At 34.8% G+C, this 19,096-nt stretch overlaps 2 protein-coding genes across 3 annotated transcripts in view; both read left to right on the top strand.

Moving 5' to 3' along the window:
• The window catches only part of LOC148942355 (uncharacterized), a 225,903-nt gene that overhangs the window by 69,453 nt on the left and 137,354 nt on the right, over positions 1–19,096 (top strand). The gene's annotated exons all lie outside the window — the stretch shown is intronic.
• Positions 2,120–19,096, top strand: part of LOC148942358 (uncharacterized) — a 32,904-nt gene continuing 15,927 nt past the window's right edge. The window contains exon 1 of the mRNA XM_089103009.1: positions 2,120–4,771. The gene's annotated coding sequence lies outside the window, so the exon portion shown is untranslated. The remainder of the gene's footprint in view (positions 4,772–19,096) is intronic.

Raw genomic sequence — 19,096 nt, 5'->3', positions numbered from 1 at the left:
TTAAATGTGAGGTGTGTAAGAAATGCTTTTCCAGATCAAGCGATTTGAATAGGCACCAAAAAGTGCATACAGGTGAGAGGTCATTTGAATGTGAGACATGTAAGAAATGCTTTCCTTCATCAAGTCATTGAATAAAGCATCAAATAGTGCATACATGTGAGAGCTCATTTATATGCGAGATTTTCTAGAAATCCTTTGCTATACCAAGTAAATTAAAACTGCATCAAATAATGCATACAGATGAGAGGTCATATAAGTGTTAGATGTGTAATAAATCATTTACTATAACAGACACATTGAATATCCAACAAATACTTCATTCAGGTGAGATACTATATGAATGTGAGATATGTAAGAAATGCTTTTCTTCGTCAAGCTATTTGAATATCCATCAAAGACTTCATACAGGTGAGAGCCCATTTAAATGTGAGATATGTAAGAAATGCTTTTCTTCACCAAGCAAATTGAACAGCCATCAAGTTGTACACACACGTGAAAAGCCTTTTAAATGTGAGATATGTAAGAAATGCTTTACTTCATCAAGCACTTTGAATATCCATCAAAGACTCCATTCTGGTGAGAAACTATTCAAATGTAATTTATACAAGAGAGAATTTCCAGAGAAGCCGAACCTGAAACATCACCTAAAAACACATTCTAAAAAGAAGTCTGATATTTAATAGTTTACAATAAAAACCTCGGATGGAATAGTGATTTTTTTAGACAGAAGTTGAGATAGACGTGGAATAGTTAGAGCTTTTCCATGCAAGTTAATTCTCTGGTCTGAACTAACGCTTTTCTATATGTATGTGTAAAAATTTCTGGTCTTTCTGATTCTTTGACAAGGAAGACTCGATCTTTATCTGAGAACTCTTGCATTTGTAAAACCACAGAAGAGCCAGTGCCGATTTTCTTCTTTCTTAGTGCCTATTTTGCCTTCTAATTTATAGTGCCTGGTGAAATATCTATTTAAATGGGTAATTTCAACTCAAATAGAAGTATTCAGTGTTAAAAAAGCATGACTATCAGGATTTTTAAGTATCCAACCATTTAACAAAAAAAAGGTCATGTGGTTCCTACCTTACCGCACAAAAAAAAGAAATGGAAAGTATTAGTTTGTAAGTAAATTAGGTTCAAATACGTCAAAAATCTTTATTTTCCAATAGCTTGAAAACCACAGGAAAAATTGGAGTCCTATCAAAGTAAAGTGTTAATAATCAATTATATTGTGAAATTACTCAGTGTACGAGCCATATTATAATTGTCAATTTTTTCATATTTTTCTTTGATATAAAAATTTGTTCTTTTGATAATTTTCTTTCGCTGTTGTTTTCGTATTCATTGAAAACACTAAGCAGTTTCTTGCTCCAAGAAAAATTTAAGAAATCTCAAAATGGCCTCAACGAAAACACTATGCTTAAGACGGCGTAAGTGGATTGTTTAGTAAATTAATTTGACTTTATATTTGACTCTCTGTGTCCCACTGTAATTAGTGTTTACAACACTCGAGTCTTGTTACATCATCGAATTTCACTTTATCTGTACAACGAGGGAGGAAGGATGTAAAGACAAAAGTCAGACATTAGACAATTCAGTTTAAACTGCTTGGTAGATTTTTGTCGTCTTATTCACAAGGAAGTCAGGCTAAGCTAAGTTGAACTGAGTCCTTACAAATTCTGAAGGAAGAACCAAGAGCAATTTTGAAATCCCTTCTTTGTATATTCTCAATCTTAGATGTTGGATCTTTGGTGAGACTAGTTACTATATTACTAAATCTTTTAAGTTTAGAAAATGATTGTGACAGGAATTATTATTTTAGTAAATTTATTATTTCATATGCGAGGTCACTTGTGGTAACTTTTTAGTGAATCCAATGTCAATTTTTTAAGCACAAAAAAAAAATGTGTTTCTTAGTTTGACAGCAGAATGTTTTACTACAAAACTTCATTTGAACGAAAACTGCCGATAAAGGAAACAGGGGTGAACATAAAATGTGTTTTATTGCCAAACGTGATCTACAATCAGGGTTATCTCTTTAGATAATCGCCTTAGCGATTGAGGCATTTTTCATTTCTGTTAACAAGCTTTGTGTTACTTTCTTCATAAAATGACTGTGCAAATGATTTGAAAAGAGTTGTGCCGGTTTCTTTGTACTCCTCCTTGCTATTGAAAGGCTGTCTCCAAGCCACTGCCTCATTACAGGGTAAAGATAGATGTCACTTAACGCTCGGTCGAAACTATAGTGGCTGTTCAAAAATGCATGTGCAATAATGGATGCACACAAATTCCCCAAACAGATCCATAAGTTCAAACAAATGTTCAAAAATGCAAAATTATTGAAGCTGTTTCTTGGACCCAAAAGATGCTGTGCATATGGAATTTAAATGGAAACTAGTTCAAACTGCCGTTGCTGATCTCCTTTCAATGACTGGCTGTGCTGATCTTCTGAACAGATGAAAGCCTACGCCTCAAGTGTGTCTCAGCTAGCCGCTCAATACTCTTCTCTTCGACTTCTTGTTGGGTTCTAAGTAAAATTTCATTTTATCGTTGAATCATCTTTTTAGTGTCAAATTGTTTTGAAATGGCTCACAAAACTGATATACTATTTGAGTTACCCTTTCTCTATGTCTGTCTACGCTAGTTCTGCTCTAAGATGGATAATAGTCTATCATAAACAAGTGAAATTAATCATTTCTATACAACTTCGAAGAAGTTATGCCAGCTTTGCCTCTCACAGTAACTATATGTCTTAGCTTTGCTCTAATTAGCCATGGCTTGGCACTAAGTTTCTCATCATTTCCACAAAATTAATCAAATTCAAAACTCAATAGACTCGGTATCTACCTTTTTGGAATTTATTTTTTCCATGGAGGAAAATTGTGGATTTCCCGGCATTATTTAAAGAAATGATCCGACAATAAGTAAACAAAAGACATGTTTTTTTTCAACTGAAAATAAGGAGCAATATTTAAATTAAAAGAATGGATTCTGCACATGAGACGGGCTGCTCCCTCCTCAATACTTCGCTTTTTATGCTTAATTTTGACATTTTGTCCCAGTTCCTTAAGTTTTATTAAAGTACTAACACTTTAACGTGAAGAGCGAGGGATTGAAGCATATGCAATTCCTTTCATATATGGAGCAATTTTTGTTTGTTTTAATTTTAATATTGCCCCTTACTTTAAGTTGAAAAAAGTTTTTTATTTATTTAATATAATAGACTGGAGGGACTCCCCCTGTCCCATTGTAATTAACGTGCCTGAGACGCAACTAAGGGTCAGCACCCTTCCTCAAAATCTATTGGCCATAGAAATCGCTGAAAAACTAACAAGTGTTTAAGTGACTTTTTAATTCTAATTAATTTGAATTAAGCATTCAATGGATTATGTTGAACACATTCAAAAGTTCTGATTAAATTTTAGATTGCTTATTGTAAGCTGAATTAAGTCCATAAATTTCTACTAGTAACGGAAACAAGTAAAAAAAAAAATCAGTTGGTAGCTGACATGAACAGTGTTGTTTTGTTATGTTGTTAGTTTTCGTGAATGTGTTCTTAATTTTCGCGAGTGTGTTGTTAATTGTTTCGTCGAATAAATACATTCAATCTTCCCCCAACATGGGGGAAGCAAACCAAATTTTTCAGGTTTTCTAGTTTGGTTGTTTTAGAATTCTCAATATTAAACTGCTACTTCAATATGGTTGAATATCCCCCCCCCCTCCCCTTCAGAGGTTGTGTGTTGAAAAATGCAACCTGATTATTAAGAAAGTTTATTATTTTGCCAAGATTAATATTGAAAAAATTGGAATTTCTTGATTTACCTATTCATAATCTGTCATCCTTATAAATTGAATTAAAATTTGAGTGTTCAGGATCTTCTGGACAGTAAAGAAATACGGAGATATATACAAAGGAAAGCAGTGCTGCTCAAAATAAGTTTGAAAAAAATGATAAATTCTCTGTCATATTGGGAGCCGTTTGCTTACAGGTAAACTCGTTTCTTTAGAGGATTTGAGAGTGCTGTAGCCGTCCCCCTCACATATCAAGTGATGGAAAAATATATTCTAAATACCACATTCACTGTTGTATTTCAATATATTTATATGTTTATTTGAATTTTCCGGCATAGTCTGCCTATTCGAGCAATTTAATGTGACTGTAAAGAAATATTTTTCCTCTTGACATATCCAAGCAAAATCAGTAAGCCTCCCCTCTTGAGAAATATCAAAATTAAAGATTAATATTTTGTCTTCTTATACAATTAATAAATTTTCAATTAGTCATAAGCGGAATAGAGCTTTATGACCCTTCTTTAAAATGATTGGCCCTACCCTCCCCCCCCCCCCTTCTAAGCTTTTACATCTGTGTAAAAAAAACCTTTCCGCTTTCAAAGCCAATTGAATTTAAGTAATTTTGTGTGTATTTCTGTCAAATAAATACATATTTTGTTCCTCGAATTTGTTTCAGCCAAATTATTCAGGTTTTATTCTCTGTTAGCTTTGAAGTCCTGTGTATTAAACTACTACTACTCCCAGTTTGGTTTTAGGTCTGGACACAATACTGAACACGCTATCATTGCTCTCATCCAATATATTCATGAATGCTTAGATAGAGTTGAAATTCCAGCAACAATATATTTGGATTTTAAAAAAGCATTCGATACAATATCCCATTGTATTCTTTTTTGTAAATTGGATAATTGTGGTCTGCGCGGACCGGCGTTGGATCTAGTTAAATCTTATCTTGATAAGAGAAAGCAACGAATAGATGGAGGTAATTTTCTCTTTTCGCCTGTTCCTCAGTCCTCCATGGTTGGGGTGCCTCAGGGCTCTATCCTAGGTCCTCTGCTTTTTCTAGTTTATATAAATGATTTTCACCGCGCTTTGGCAATCCCATGTCTCAGCACACATTTTGCTGATGATACGGCAGTTTAAATTTCTGAGAGGAATGACGAGGAGTTGGAGGCAAAACTTGATACTGCATTTTCCAATGTTCTTGAATGGTGTTCTGCAAATTTTATTGCTTTGAATTGCTCAAAAATTAATTTCATAATTTACGGCAGGAAGTCAAATATATGCCCTCGTATTACCCGAGTTACTTCTTCAAAGTATCTATTATCAATATCTCGGGTGAATGCGATAAAGTACCTTGGACTTATGATTGATGAAAGATTATCTTTTAAATGAACCATTCAAAATATAATCTTAAAGATTTCAAAGAAGGTTGGTTTAATGAGGAGGTTGAAGTATTATTTGACCCACTCTGATTTACAAAGTATTTATTTTGCTCTGATTTAGGCTAGTATTAATTATTGTTCTCTAGTATATTTATCTACATTTAAAAGCCATATTAAACCAATACAGATTTTACAAAATAAAGCAGTAAGAATCCTCAAACTTTTTATTTCATCGCTTATTTCACTTCCAAATAAGTCTTCTACAGCATCTTTATATACTTATTTAGATATACTTCCAGTTTCTCAACAATTTACTTTTGGAGCAATTATTTTCAAATTTAATTATGACATTAATAAAATTTACCGCCATATTACCTCAATCAAAGTTTGTTCTCACGATCACAAGATTTACATCGTTATAACACGCGACAAAAAACGAGTATCTACATTGACAAGTATAGTACTGAGAGATCTAAATTCGCCCCGTTTGTGTCAATAGCCCGGTGCTGGGATGCTCACAAGGATTTTATTGATAAATTTTCTTCTATCCATTTACTAAAAAGGAATCTTAAATTTCATTTACTTCAGGATTATTTTTAATTAAGTGTCTTTTTAATATGATTAAGTTATTTGTTTGGATTGTTGTTCTAAGTGAATGTGGGCCTCTCGGCTATCTTTTAGTATAAATTTATATTTAATAATATTGATCTCTCTTTTTTTTTTTATATATTTATATTTATATTTGGATCCTGGACTAGCTGCTACTTTCACATTATTGTTGTATTATTGTATCTTTGCCGTCGTAATTATCTTTGTATTGTAGCGTAAAATTTTTTATTGTATCTTTGTCTAGGCCTAGTTTTTCGAGCTTGTCTCCCCATGGGCCTATATCAATTATATACATGTATATGTTAATAATAAAATGATTGATTGATTGATTGATTGACTGGTTCAATATGGCTTGATGCCTCCTTCTCCTTCTAGAAGTCTCGTGATGAAGTAAGAAACATCCTGAATTTTGCAATAAAATCTGTTATTTTGACATACAGCTGTTTATTTTGAATTTTATGCAAAGAAAAATGTTGAAAAATCACCGATTTGCTGATTTATACTACGAATTTTTTCAATATCTATTAAAATCCAAGATTATTTATTCAAAGGTAGTATTAAAAATTCATTCACTGTTATTGGCGGAATAGAGAACCAAGGCCCATCATAGAAATATATTAACCTTTAAACCTAAAAAAGTTTTGAGTTTTCTTATTGTAGAAAAAAAAATCATAAGATTTTCCACTTTAAAGGTTATCGATTTCCAGTCATATCGTTTTGTTTGTCTGTCAAATAAGTACATTAAATACATCTTTTGTTCCTCCAATTTGTTTCAGCAATTATGCATGTATAGATAATATATTTACCAAAGCTTTTTTCGTTTTGTGATAAACAAGGCAAGATTGCCATACCAAAAAATTCTGGAAAACCGGTCTGTATGACAATCAACATTATTTTCGTAAATATAAACTAATTAAAGTTTATTTTGTGGTAGCTTGAGTTAAACCTACACCCAATATCCAAGGAAATTCTTTGGACTTCATTCTGTATTTCAAAAATTTTTTTGTCTATTAGAAGGATAGAATCAATTAATCTTGATTAATAATATCCCTAAAAAAAAAGTCTAGTGAGTATACACTCAAATTCATGTATATAAATATATATATATATATATATATATATATATATATATATATATATATATATATATATATATATATATATATATATATATATATATATATATATATATATATATATATATATCATTATGAAAGTAGTTATAGGATTATCCAAGCTTGGAAAAAATCTTTTGATTTCTTTTAGTAGTCTTTGACTAAAGATGTAATATAGGGTAAAGGCACTAAGGATTTAACAGTGCAATTTTGGAACCACTGTCAAAATTTTCCTTCAGAAGGGGATAGCTCTGCTTAGCCGTGACTTAGAGCGCCATCTCTTGGAGCCGTTGTTATATTTCAATGGTGTGAAACGTGGACACTATATCTGGTACACCCAGATAAGAAAAGAACATTCAATTCGGTCAGTTTCCTGTTTTCAACACAAAAGGAACTCCCGACAATTTTTCAGATATGTAATGTTCAAACTGTCATTACTTGGTTATTTATTGCTAGAAAAAGTTGGAATAAGCGCCAATGTGTCGAGATACATCTGATCTTCTCTGAAATGTAGCCACATTAACTTTTTCTTGATAAAATTAAATGAAAATGGCAACAGAAATTGCATTGTTGAAACTAGGTTCCAAGTGTCGAAAATTCTTGTTCGATGTAGTGGCAGACTGGCAGACTAAAAATGTTCCTTCAGCCGCATTCAAGCGTAAATATCGGCTTCTATCAAGGGATTTATTTCTTTGGTGAATATCTTGTAGTAACCTTGTCGAAATTTTTGACAGACAGAAACAGGCCCTGTCGAAATATAGGTGACTGTCGAAACTTCACTGAACATGTAAAACAGATGAGAAATAATAGGTGTCGAAATTCCAGGATCCACTGACGAAACCATAGGCACCATAGCTGTCAAATTTACAGGTGCTTTCTGCGCAACGAGAGATTTTGATGTTTATTATTTCTAATAATACTTCAGATGAAAGAACATTTAAACAAAAGGTTTTTTTTTAAACTTTGAAGTTTTACTTACAGAGACTAGATTTTTCCATCATTTGAGGAATTGCCGCTTGGCCTCATACCATGCAGGGGCGTAAATTGCTATGGGACAGGGGGGCAGTTGCCCCCCCCCAGACCTCGTTTTGCCCCCCCCCCAGATTTTTTTAGATTATACCCTTATTTATCCTTCATCCGAACAAAAAATACAAATTTTATCAAATACAAAATCTTATACGAAATGACGCATAGGCCCATGTTTTGGACGAAACTAAGAATCTGCTTATGAAAATAAAATCCACTAAATCAAATAAACTTCTTAAATTTCTTGAAATCCACTCCCGTTTTCCCAGACCCTATCCCTTCCGAAATGCTACTGAAATAATTTTGTTATACTAAATTTGTTATAATAATTTTTTTTGTATTTAATAATGTATATTAAAATTTTTTGTACAGATTTTCTTATACCAAATACAACATACTTAAAACAATTTTGTTAGTCTTATTACTTCTACTTTTTGCATAGACTTTTATACTTTTATAGATTAAATGAAGTTGAAGAAAAACAAAGAAACAAGAATATATATTTCAAATAAACCAGGCTCAGCCCACAAGCATTCCCCAAGTATTTAGACGCGTGTCGAATTGGGTTCCGGCTGGCGTTGAAAACAGGTAACTTTTTGTTGTGTCGAATTTGTAGGTGAAAATACTCTAATTTCAGAAAATTGGAGTTTTGTACCCTTTCCAGACAAAACTTCCAACTTCTCATCAAACAGTTAGATTCCTAGATGTTGTTCCTACATACTGAAACCCTCTTCAAACGGAAAGTCTTTAAATTAAGACTTCTAGAGTAGAAAAACTGGTTTTTTACAAAAACTGTTGAATCATCGGTTCGACACCCTATACGGGTGTCGAATTGGGTTCCGACTTGCGTCGAAAACAGGTAACTTTTTTGTTGTGTCGAATTTGTACGTGAAAATGCTCTAATTTCGGAAAATTGGAGTTTTGTACCCTTTTTAGAGCAAACTTCTAATCAAACTGTTAGGTTTCTAGATGTTTTTCCTACATACTCACACCCTTTTCAAACCAAAAGTCTTTAAATTAAGACTTTTAGAGAGGAAAAACTGGTTTTATACAAAAACTGTCAAGTCATCGGTGCCTTTACCCTAGTTAGTGTTTTTTTAGTATGCAAGATCCAATAATTATTACTAAGTTCAATTCATTACTAAGTTCATATCGCCTTTGGAAGCGTTCAGACTATCATTTCTTAGGTCATAACCCCCTTTGAATTGTACCGGCAGGGTCGGATATAAAGCTTTGACGCTTTTAGACCTAAGTGTTTTCGTTACTCCGTTGTTACGAGATTTTAAGGGACATCCCTGAAAACTTGGGGGCAGTGGAAGCACTGAACAGAACGCAACTGAGGAGCTAAAAGTGATAAAAGAGAGAGGTGATACCGACCTCTGAGCTGCCATACTTGAGAGACGCTTGACAGTTTATAAGTGGCCACAGAACTCCTGTGCTGTTTTAAAATCACTTTTATGTGAATAGGCAGCGTGGCAGCAGAGTGCACCTGGCAATTCGATGATAAATCTCATCAATCCACTTTTTGTTAAGAAAAAGATCACTCAATGAAACTTATTGTCCCCCCTGGTATTATGCGTCCCTAGGACCTATTAGTAAATCCAGCCCTGCGTGCTGACCGTCATTGCTAAGTACATAACGCCTTTGCAGGTTACAGAAAAAATACTAAGGTCATAACACCTTCAGAGCGTACAGACCGCCGTTTCTAAGGCATTACACTTAGGGCGTATAACCCAGTTTTTGGCAAAGAGTAAGTTGTTTCTGGAGACTGTTATGGGGACCAGTCTCGATACCTAATTTAAAAAAAAATTACTGTACCGATAAAAAAAATTATTTTTGTAAAACAATACTCAAAACGCTGTTTCGGTAATGTAACAAAAATTACAAAATGAAATGGAAAGTATGAAGTCACCGATTGTCATTGCCGAATTATGAACTTTCTGAGTTCAACCACATCTTTAAAACAATCCAGAGCGAAGATCTCTCAACAAGGGCCTCACAAGGCCGAAAGGATGCTACTACTGCTAACAACTCACCGTACCACCGAGACCAACAAAGCTGCGCAAGATCTTCTTCCATCCCAATCGATTCAAATCCTCCCTCTTTACACCCTCCCAGAAAGTTCTCATTTCCTATAAGTCTTTCTTTATGACATCTTCCCACCCCAACGGCGGGTGACCTGCTTTCTGTTTATCCCTAGACGGCTGTGCCGGAAAGGACAATATTCGGCAATATGTCTTCCTTCATCCGCAGAACCTGCCCTGGCCATCTCATTATTTCTCTCATTGTAGCCCTAGAAAATGGGATTGAACCACTCTTTTCGTACAGCGTAATGTTTGAAATACGGTCTGTCAGCCGGGTACCCAGAACAATCCGTAGGCAATTTCTCTGGAAAACATCTAGCAAATTTTCTTCCGCTTTTTGGAGTGCCCATACTTCAGAGCCATATTTGACCACTTGTCATCTCTGTAGCTTCCAACATTCTAATCTTGGTTTGCAGACTTATCTTCCTATTCTTCAAAAAAAAATTCATTATGAAAAAACACCTTGAGCCTTGGTTATTCTTCTTTTAGCATCGTCACTAGTCCCATTTATATAATATATATATATATATATATATATATATATATATATATATATATATATATATATATATATATATATATATATATATATATATTCTACAAGTACGAGACAATATCATTAAGTAAAACACAACTTAGAATCTTCACTTGTTCACCCTTGTTGGATTTGTTTGTTTTTTAAAGTCATGATATAAATGCCTGTCAAGCTGATTCATAAAAAAGCTATTTAAAATAAAAAAATAAAAATGGACGTTACAAACCATTAAAGCTAGATTTATGTCTCGTTTTTAATATCTGTTAATGGTGTTCCCTTCGCCCTTTCACTGTCTACGGGTCTAGGCATCTACCCCTCCCCGCACAAAAAAAACTCCCGCTGTAAATACCTCCCGTGAAAGTATCCCCCCCCCCAGCAGCTGATTCATTTCCTATCACTTTTGACTTAAAAGAAAGAACTAGAACTCTCAATTTCTGATAAAAAGATCAATCTCCGAAGTTTCTACGCCCATGAGGCGGAGGTAGGGATGAGGTTGGGACACTCCCCCTCCTATGCAGAATAAATTCTGCTCATTTTGAGGTTTATTGTTTCTCTTTATTTTCATAATAACAGCGTAGACCAGATATACTCCCAGAAATCAAGAGATTTTAAACATCAATTTCACAGTTTTGGTGTGTTTTTTAAAGTTTTTTCTCCCCCTCTTCCCGAGAAAATAAACCCCCAAACAAAAGTTCTGAATACGGCCATGGGGGTTGCCCATCAATTTTTACCTCCATCCTCCTCTTGTCTCTTTCTTAGAACGAATTCTTTATATATTTAAAGGCTCATTGAGAGTTGGGATGTTTTGGTATTAAAATTCACCCTTTGAGGCGTCTCCTTTTCTCCCAAACTAGCAAAAATATTTTAAATGTCTATATTCCTTGTAGTTCCCAGTTGTTTTACAATTCCAAACATTTACATATATGGGTTTTAAACTTCTACAATGATATTTTTGGATTGTTTTGTAGTCAAATTAAGCTAAGGTAATTTCCAATGACAAACAAACTCCACTATGTCAAGATTGCATAGTATATCTGCTTTTCATTTGGCAGACAGCCAGGGTAAACAAGCAAGGCTGTCTTATTATAAAAATAGGTATCAAGCAGTACGTGGTAACGAACTGTAAGTAAGGAGCGACCCGTCTTAATAGTAACCGAAACTCTAAAAAATGGAATTTTTACACCAATAGATATATCCAAAGAATTGAATTTGTATGCTGATTTCAAATATATAAAAATCATTAAGTTTAATTTTACCCATCAAAAGCTACGAGCCTGAGAAAACTTTCCTGATTTTCAAAAAAGGGGAAAACAGCCCCTAAAAGTCAAGTGACCTCAATGATCAATAATCTCAAATCACACCATCAGATTCAGCGTATCAGAGAACCCTATTGTAGAGGTTAGTAGAGTCCTCTGTTCCATTTCTATCAAGCCCCTAGGAATTACTATGCTATTCTATAGAAGCTCTACACCTTTTTAAAGAGAGTCAGTACTCCCTCACATGGTATACACTACAGTTTCACGTGCACATTGCAAAAAGTGTGCAAACCTATAAAGTGGTCAAACACGTTTTGAAACTATAGTCAGGATTGTATAAGACAATCAGACTGGTTTTTTGCTATTGATATCAATTACGCATGAATATGCATTACAGTTTGACATGCACATTGTAAAAAGCGAGCAGTACGAGCGGGGATTCCCCACTGGTTCCTGAAGTCTACACAAGTTTGCTTCAACTCCACGTTTTCAACCAGACTGGTTTTTGAGACAACACCCATAAAGCGCACAGTACGAGCGGGGATTCCCCACTAGTTCCTGAAGTCTAGCCTATTACACAAGTTTTCTTCAACTCCAATTTTTCAGCCAGACTGATTTTTTAGACAAGACCAATTTTTTAGGGCTAATCAGAGAGAGAGTGGAGGTTACTCCTCATACGATAACTTGATTGGTAATTGGATTCAAATAAAAGGAGTGATTTTCATAGAAAAAAAATCTGGTTAGTCTGAAGTTGGTTGTGAGAGTGTTAGAACTCTAAAAAATGGATAGATTTGAGAAAGAGCGAATCATGGGGAATCTAGTGCTTATTGAAAAACGTATGATTCTAGAGGATGATTTTCTAGAGCTGTCTATTTTCTCAGGGAATGCTTGTCGATATAATGAAAACTGATTCTCCGTCATTAGACTATTGCATGAAGCTTTTACATTGTGGTCCAAATGCATTTACACAATTTAATGATATATTAATCACAACACAGCAAAATGATATTGTGGATATGCTTTTAAACACTAGTTTAAAAATTTAGGACTTTTTTTTCATGAGAAAAGATGGAGTTTAAGGATGATTTACTCCTCTCTCTCTCTCTCTCTATCCCACTCAATTTGCTGTTGTTGGTAGCTCAGTTTCATTGGGGCAGTGAGAGTGTAAACACATGAAAAAATGTTCCATACATGTCCGCTATGCATGTACACACTGGGCAGCGGGTCATCATGTGAGAATTGCACAATGATTGATGAGTATGATGAAAAGTGCAAATTATGCAACCCATGTAAAATGCATAGAGGATATGCTGTACAAATTAAAGGTTGTAAGTACTGTCTTGAAGAGGTGTGTGACTCTCACCCTAGAGGACACCTACGCTCTAATTACCACTATGATAAATGTAATCAATGGGAGAATACATATCCTGGTATGATTGGAAAGAATCCTAAACGTGATTTTAGTTTATTGCTAAGAGATTGGTATCGTCGTGGTTTTAGATTGTTCTGGGAGGAGGAGCCGGGTCAGCGATTCAACTGTTGGAACAACAAAAGAACTTGGTTTCTACGTCATCGTTGTAAAGACAATGACTACTATGATTATAAGCCCTCTGATTTTTATTTGGCTGTGACGGAATGTGATTCGCCACTTGATGACACTGTTTGTGACATTTCTTCAAATAAGCAAATTGAAACATGTGAATTGTACGAAATGAATGAGAATAGCATCATTTACTATACAAAGAGATATGATAAGAGTGAAGTTATACTCTATTATAGAAAATGCAACCCTGACATTGCAGCACATCAGGATCAGTATTCTGTGAATTCGGATAATCTACCTGCATTAGTTGTTATTGACAAATACCTTTACCTAGTAGAAGATGAAATCTGAAGAGTGGAAAAGTCGTTTTTTATATGTACATACATTTTTCATTTATTAGTAAATAATTTCACATACATTTTTAGAACATTTTATTCTTAGGGCACTAAAATCAATATTAAAACCGCTTGTGAGTATATGTTCCACTAAATAGTCGTTTAATTAAGGTAAGTCAACGTAAATGTCGAGGAACTACTTGTAGGTATATCCACGACATCTGAACATGAAAAAAAGTAGTGCATGAAAGCCACATGTCTTAGTCGTTAAATCCTGCACTCCTGGTTGATTTTGAATAATAGTTTTCCCACTGCTTTCAATAAAGTTGCTGATGTATGGAGTGTAGAATTTATACGATAGGCCAAGAGGATCAAAAAATTCAATGTTCTTCGCTATTTGAAAGATGCATAGCCAATGGCCTGTCTTCAAAATTCGATGGACTGCTATTAACAATGATTAGGGTATTGTTAACACTTGGAATTTTTTCAATGAAGTCCGATGGTATGCAATAGGACTTTACTGGGACATGTATGGATCCATACTAAATACATTGATTATTTTGTATGGGTTCATGGGGCAAAGTCTAGTAGAACACTACCGTCAGGTGGGTTTTACCAATAAGCTTCAAATAGACTCATTTATATAAGCATGATTCTCTCAGTCAGACTATTGGAAAATGTAAAATCTAAACGTACATTCCCTGTTCGTACTATGCTCATATCCTGGGTCCCCAACAAGTCCAAAACAATTACATCATGATTTTTTGAAAACATTGAATCGGTTATTCCATTTTCAAATATTTGGAAGTCATGATCTAGGGATTGCATGGTCAACTCGTACAGAGTTCTATAGGATTTTTTGTCAAATGATAGAGTGTACAGTGGAATACCATTCACTTTGCACACAAGGCTAGATAGACCGAAAAAATTAGAATCATGGGGGGATTCAGTCCAGGATCCAACAGCACTACCACTCTTCACAAAGGCCAAAGCCAAGTTTGATGGAATTTCTCCATTAATGAATGATGAATTGGTATAACTACGAGACCCGGTGGCAATGTGACGTTGATTATTGATCGTATGGGGGACAAAAAGTTTAATGTTGTTGCAATTGGCTCTTATCTTTTCCACTGTCAATGCAACAGAGCTCATAACCTGTTGTTTTCGGAGGTGGAGAATTGCCAATTTGACAATGACATTCGCATCAGATGGTGCAGGAAGTGTTTTTCTCAAAATGAAACTTCATGGAGCCAGTTTCAACGTTATATCAATCTTGGCAATGGGGGTAACCATTGGGATACATTGAATATCTCATGATTTAATTTTCCAACTAAATGATACTCCTGGCTTACTGCAGTAGTCAACTCACCGTCAGTATCAATATCTGATCGATATTCATAGCCCAATGATTGTCCTCTCAATTCCTTGTATGCCTTTGGTGTCATCATCATAAATTGTATGTAGCTTGCATAGTTGGATAAATTATTGCTAGTTCTCACCAATGTTCCATTAATAAATACATTAATTTGTTTGAACAGGTTGTGTACAATACAGTTTTCGTAGGAGAGACCATCGGCAGCAGTTGGAGTCGTATTATCTGACTTTTTCTTCACCGCAACATTTAAATCAATAAATGTTGATGACAAATCAATGAAATAGTGTTCATTGGAAAATATTTGAAAGTGTATATTTTCGAGAGAGGTTGTTTGGGATGAAATTGTTCATAGTAGCCAAACTTAACACAGACATTAACCTTTTCGACATTGAATAAATTCAATGAGGAACTGATTGATGGAAGTGATTCCTTGTGGGGCAGACAAGTCATCTTAAGAGAAGAAATCCTTCTTTGATCTAACAATCTATTTCTTTTTCTTTTTGTGCTTATTTGTCTTCGTTGTCTTATTTTTCAAAGTCCTTGTTCATGTCCTTCGCTTCCCGCCTGGGTAGAGACTGATGAGTGAATGACGCGCACGCATCCTTTTCAATCCCTCGCCATTTTGCTGATATTTTAATTCGTCACTAACGGCTCTTGCTGAGGATCTAATATTTTCCTTAGCACTCTCCTTGAAATTCCTACCCGACCCACAGTCCTGTAGTGTTGAGGCAGCGAAATTTGATGCAGCAGGTACAAGATACGTGGACTCAGTAGTAGCTCTGAGTACACTCCTTGTAGTAGTCCAATCCATTGCCCATTTGACGTGGACTCAGAGCGCCAACATAGCAATCAATATCGGGACAGACAAATCGAATTCTTCTATTTTTCGTTTTAGGTAGTGTTGATGACGTCGACGATGGGTCGAAAATGACATGTAATCACTGCTAAACCCTTTGTTATTGCTAGAGGATCACCCAATTCACTTCTTAGTATTAACTGACAAAGTTCCAAATACGACGTATTTACAGGAATATATTGAAGATGCTCTATAGTATAGTGATGAAAAAGATTATGGGCTGTTTTTCGTTCGAAAACGCGTAGGAGGAGGGCATTCGAATTATCAACTCTCGATGTTTCCACAAAAGATGCATAGAGAAATATGCAAGAGTCCGAGGCGAAACCAGGTGGATAATCAGCAAAAATAATTTGTTCCATCCCGTAAACGGTGCCAGCGTTTTTCCCATTGATCGTATTCTGTTTAAAAACAAGAACATCTCTCAGATTATCATTGAGATGAATTATGTCAGTGTCAACAGGTGAGGTAATGTAAATCCTATCGTGTTCCATTGAATAATTAAAATGTAATGTACAATTCCTACGATATGAGATTTTTCTATTGTTTCTACGACACAAATCCGTCATATCATCGTATTCTACATACTTTTATTTGACATGTGGATATTCTCTAGATTTAACGGCTTCAACCTATTCATAGTCAACAAAGAGTGACTAATCGGATGGTTTAATGTTTATGTCATACAAACGATACTTTCTCAGGATGTCAAAGGTATTTTTGAGAATTGAATCGACAAGAGCCACTTCATACGCAACGTCAAATTTGATGGCGGGGGAGAGTTTCGTTCAAAAATCACTTGTCTTATTCATGTCATTGTAGAGAGGATCAGAAACGTTGGGAATGAAAGTTAAACAGAAATCATTGGGCATTTTTAATATCTTCAATACTGTTTAAAGTATCATTATCGGTACTACGTCTTTGCAAATGAATATGTAACTGTTTCCTATACCTGTGAGCGCAAATCTTCAACATCTTATAAATGCAATATATTTCACTGGTATTCGTAGCTTTTTGTAGTTCATAATCTTAAAAACCGCCGAGAATTTCTTCATCTTTGGTATCGCGCAAATGATAAATTATGGGTTTAGTGTCTAGGATTTTTGCCACTTTAAAAAGTTCTTTGGACCACAAGTAATTACCCTTTTCAAAAACATCAGGTGTCCTTTTAATTCGAACAGTATCACCGAAATTAAATTTTTTAGTCTTTATTATCGTCTCATTGGAACACTGCTTAAGACAAGTGTCAAATGTATCATGATCAGAATGATGAACTTCCGTTGGGGTTGAGTTTGACAGTAATCGATGGGGTCGTTGATTATAAATCAATATAATTTAATCTAAATAATGCATAAATGCAAGTTAATTTTTCAATATGCCACATATTGAAATCCAAATTCAGTTTATTCCTTTCAGTCTTTTGGCAAATGAGGCCTTACTAGCGAGAGCATGATGATAGAGCAGTCCATTATATTTCACTAGTATTTTTTCAATATGGGCATCAACAAACTCACTTCTACGATCTGTTTGAATTTTTTTATATGAATCCTGTTCGACAATACTTTCTACGGCCAGAGCAACTTCAACACCTCTCTTTGACCGCAATGGAATGGCATATGCATAACGACTAAAAACACTGATTGCAAGTAGAACGTACTTGTACGGTGTATTGTGACGTCTTTGAATCTCATCTAGAGTCGAGAAATGTGCTTGGACTATATGCAATTGAAAAAAGGCTTTAGTTTTTCGATAACGATTAGCACGAAGCCTATGATTTCTATGCAGAGTGTAACTTGATTCATTTTGTAGATAGTCTTGTACACTTTTAGCGTGAACACCAGTGACTTTGGAAAGAGTTGTGGGGGAACTTAAACTCCCCACTTCACCACTATTTTCATAAACACGTTTCAGAACTTCAACCATTTTGAATGTAAACGTGTAGTGTAACGTCTGCTACCCTTTTGTATACTGGTGGTTGGTGGTGGTGGTGACGTTGACTTGATACGTCTTCGCTTTTGTCTAGCTATCAATGGTGTGCTGCTGCTCCTCACCACCATTGTCAAGTTTACACTAGGTGTGCTAGTATTTTCCAAAATTGATTTAAAATCTTCTTCTTGTTCATGTTCATATTTTAATGGTGTTGACAATGGTGCATGTTCATTTAATTTTTTTAGAATTTCTCTATTGCTAATAAGGCTTTTGGGGAAGTTTAATGTATTTAGAAAGTTGTATAGATGAGCGTCAAATGATAATGGTCCTTTACGCTTTGTAACCATATCATAGATTAAATCAAGTAGATTATAGCTCTTGCCTTGAATTATAATCTCTTTCCCATGGCTCTCAAGTTGAATATGATCTTGACCACTTTCCCAGAAATAAGTTATGAGTCGTGTACTTTGTTCACGATATTTTTTGGGCCATATATTTCCAAATTTCAATACAAATTAATCCCATTCCTACATATTTAATTTTTTTACAGCAGCAGCAGCAGCAGCAGCAGCAGAATCCCGAGGAGATGATTCTTTTTTGTGATCAATACCACTGGCCTTCGCACGATAGGGTTTATGTTTGTCCCCTCGGCGAAGTGCATCGTGAAGTAAAATTAGTTTTTTATCATCCTCAATATTCTCGTTGTCAATGAAATTACTCAGATTGTCATCAAAGTGTTCCATGGGTGAGAGAGCGAGTTCTGTTGGAGCCAATTTATAGGGTTTGGCCATTCTCTAGAGAAAACTGTTTACAAGTCCTGCAATTATTGGCAGTAAAAGTGTGAAAAAGCTACCGCCCGCCTGAAGAAGTCGTTTCCTTTTAAAATCATTTCCATCCTTTTTAGCAACTAATGCGCTTGCAATAGAACGATGCTTCAGTGTCTACCGTTTAGCTACCTCTGACTCTTGAAGATTATCCTTTATCAAATTTAAACAATGTTCAGTCATTAGATTCCTGAAATAACTATCAACAGAATATTGTAGTATGGTTTTCTTAAGTGAAGCTTTTGAAGTACTTACAACTGAAAATGGATGTCTATTTGCATGTAGTTTCTTCAGTGTCATGATAGCAACTAATAGGTCTTTTTACTGTTCACGTGGAGATATACTTTAATTTATTTGTAAAAAATATCTGTGATTACACACAAATCCTCGGGTGTATTTTGATTAAGCTCCAATAGGATATAGCCGTAGGGTTTATTA

Source organism: Artemia sp. Qi Xiang Cuo, chromosome 17 (assembly GCF_049724085.1).
Source record: "Artemia sp. Qi Xiang Cuo chromosome 17, ASM4972408v1, whole genome shotgun sequence".
NCBI lineage: Eukaryota > Metazoa > Arthropoda > Branchiopoda > Anostraca > Artemiidae > Artemia > Artemia sp. Qi Xiang Cuo.
This window is presented reverse-complemented; position numbering and strand designations above follow the sequence as displayed.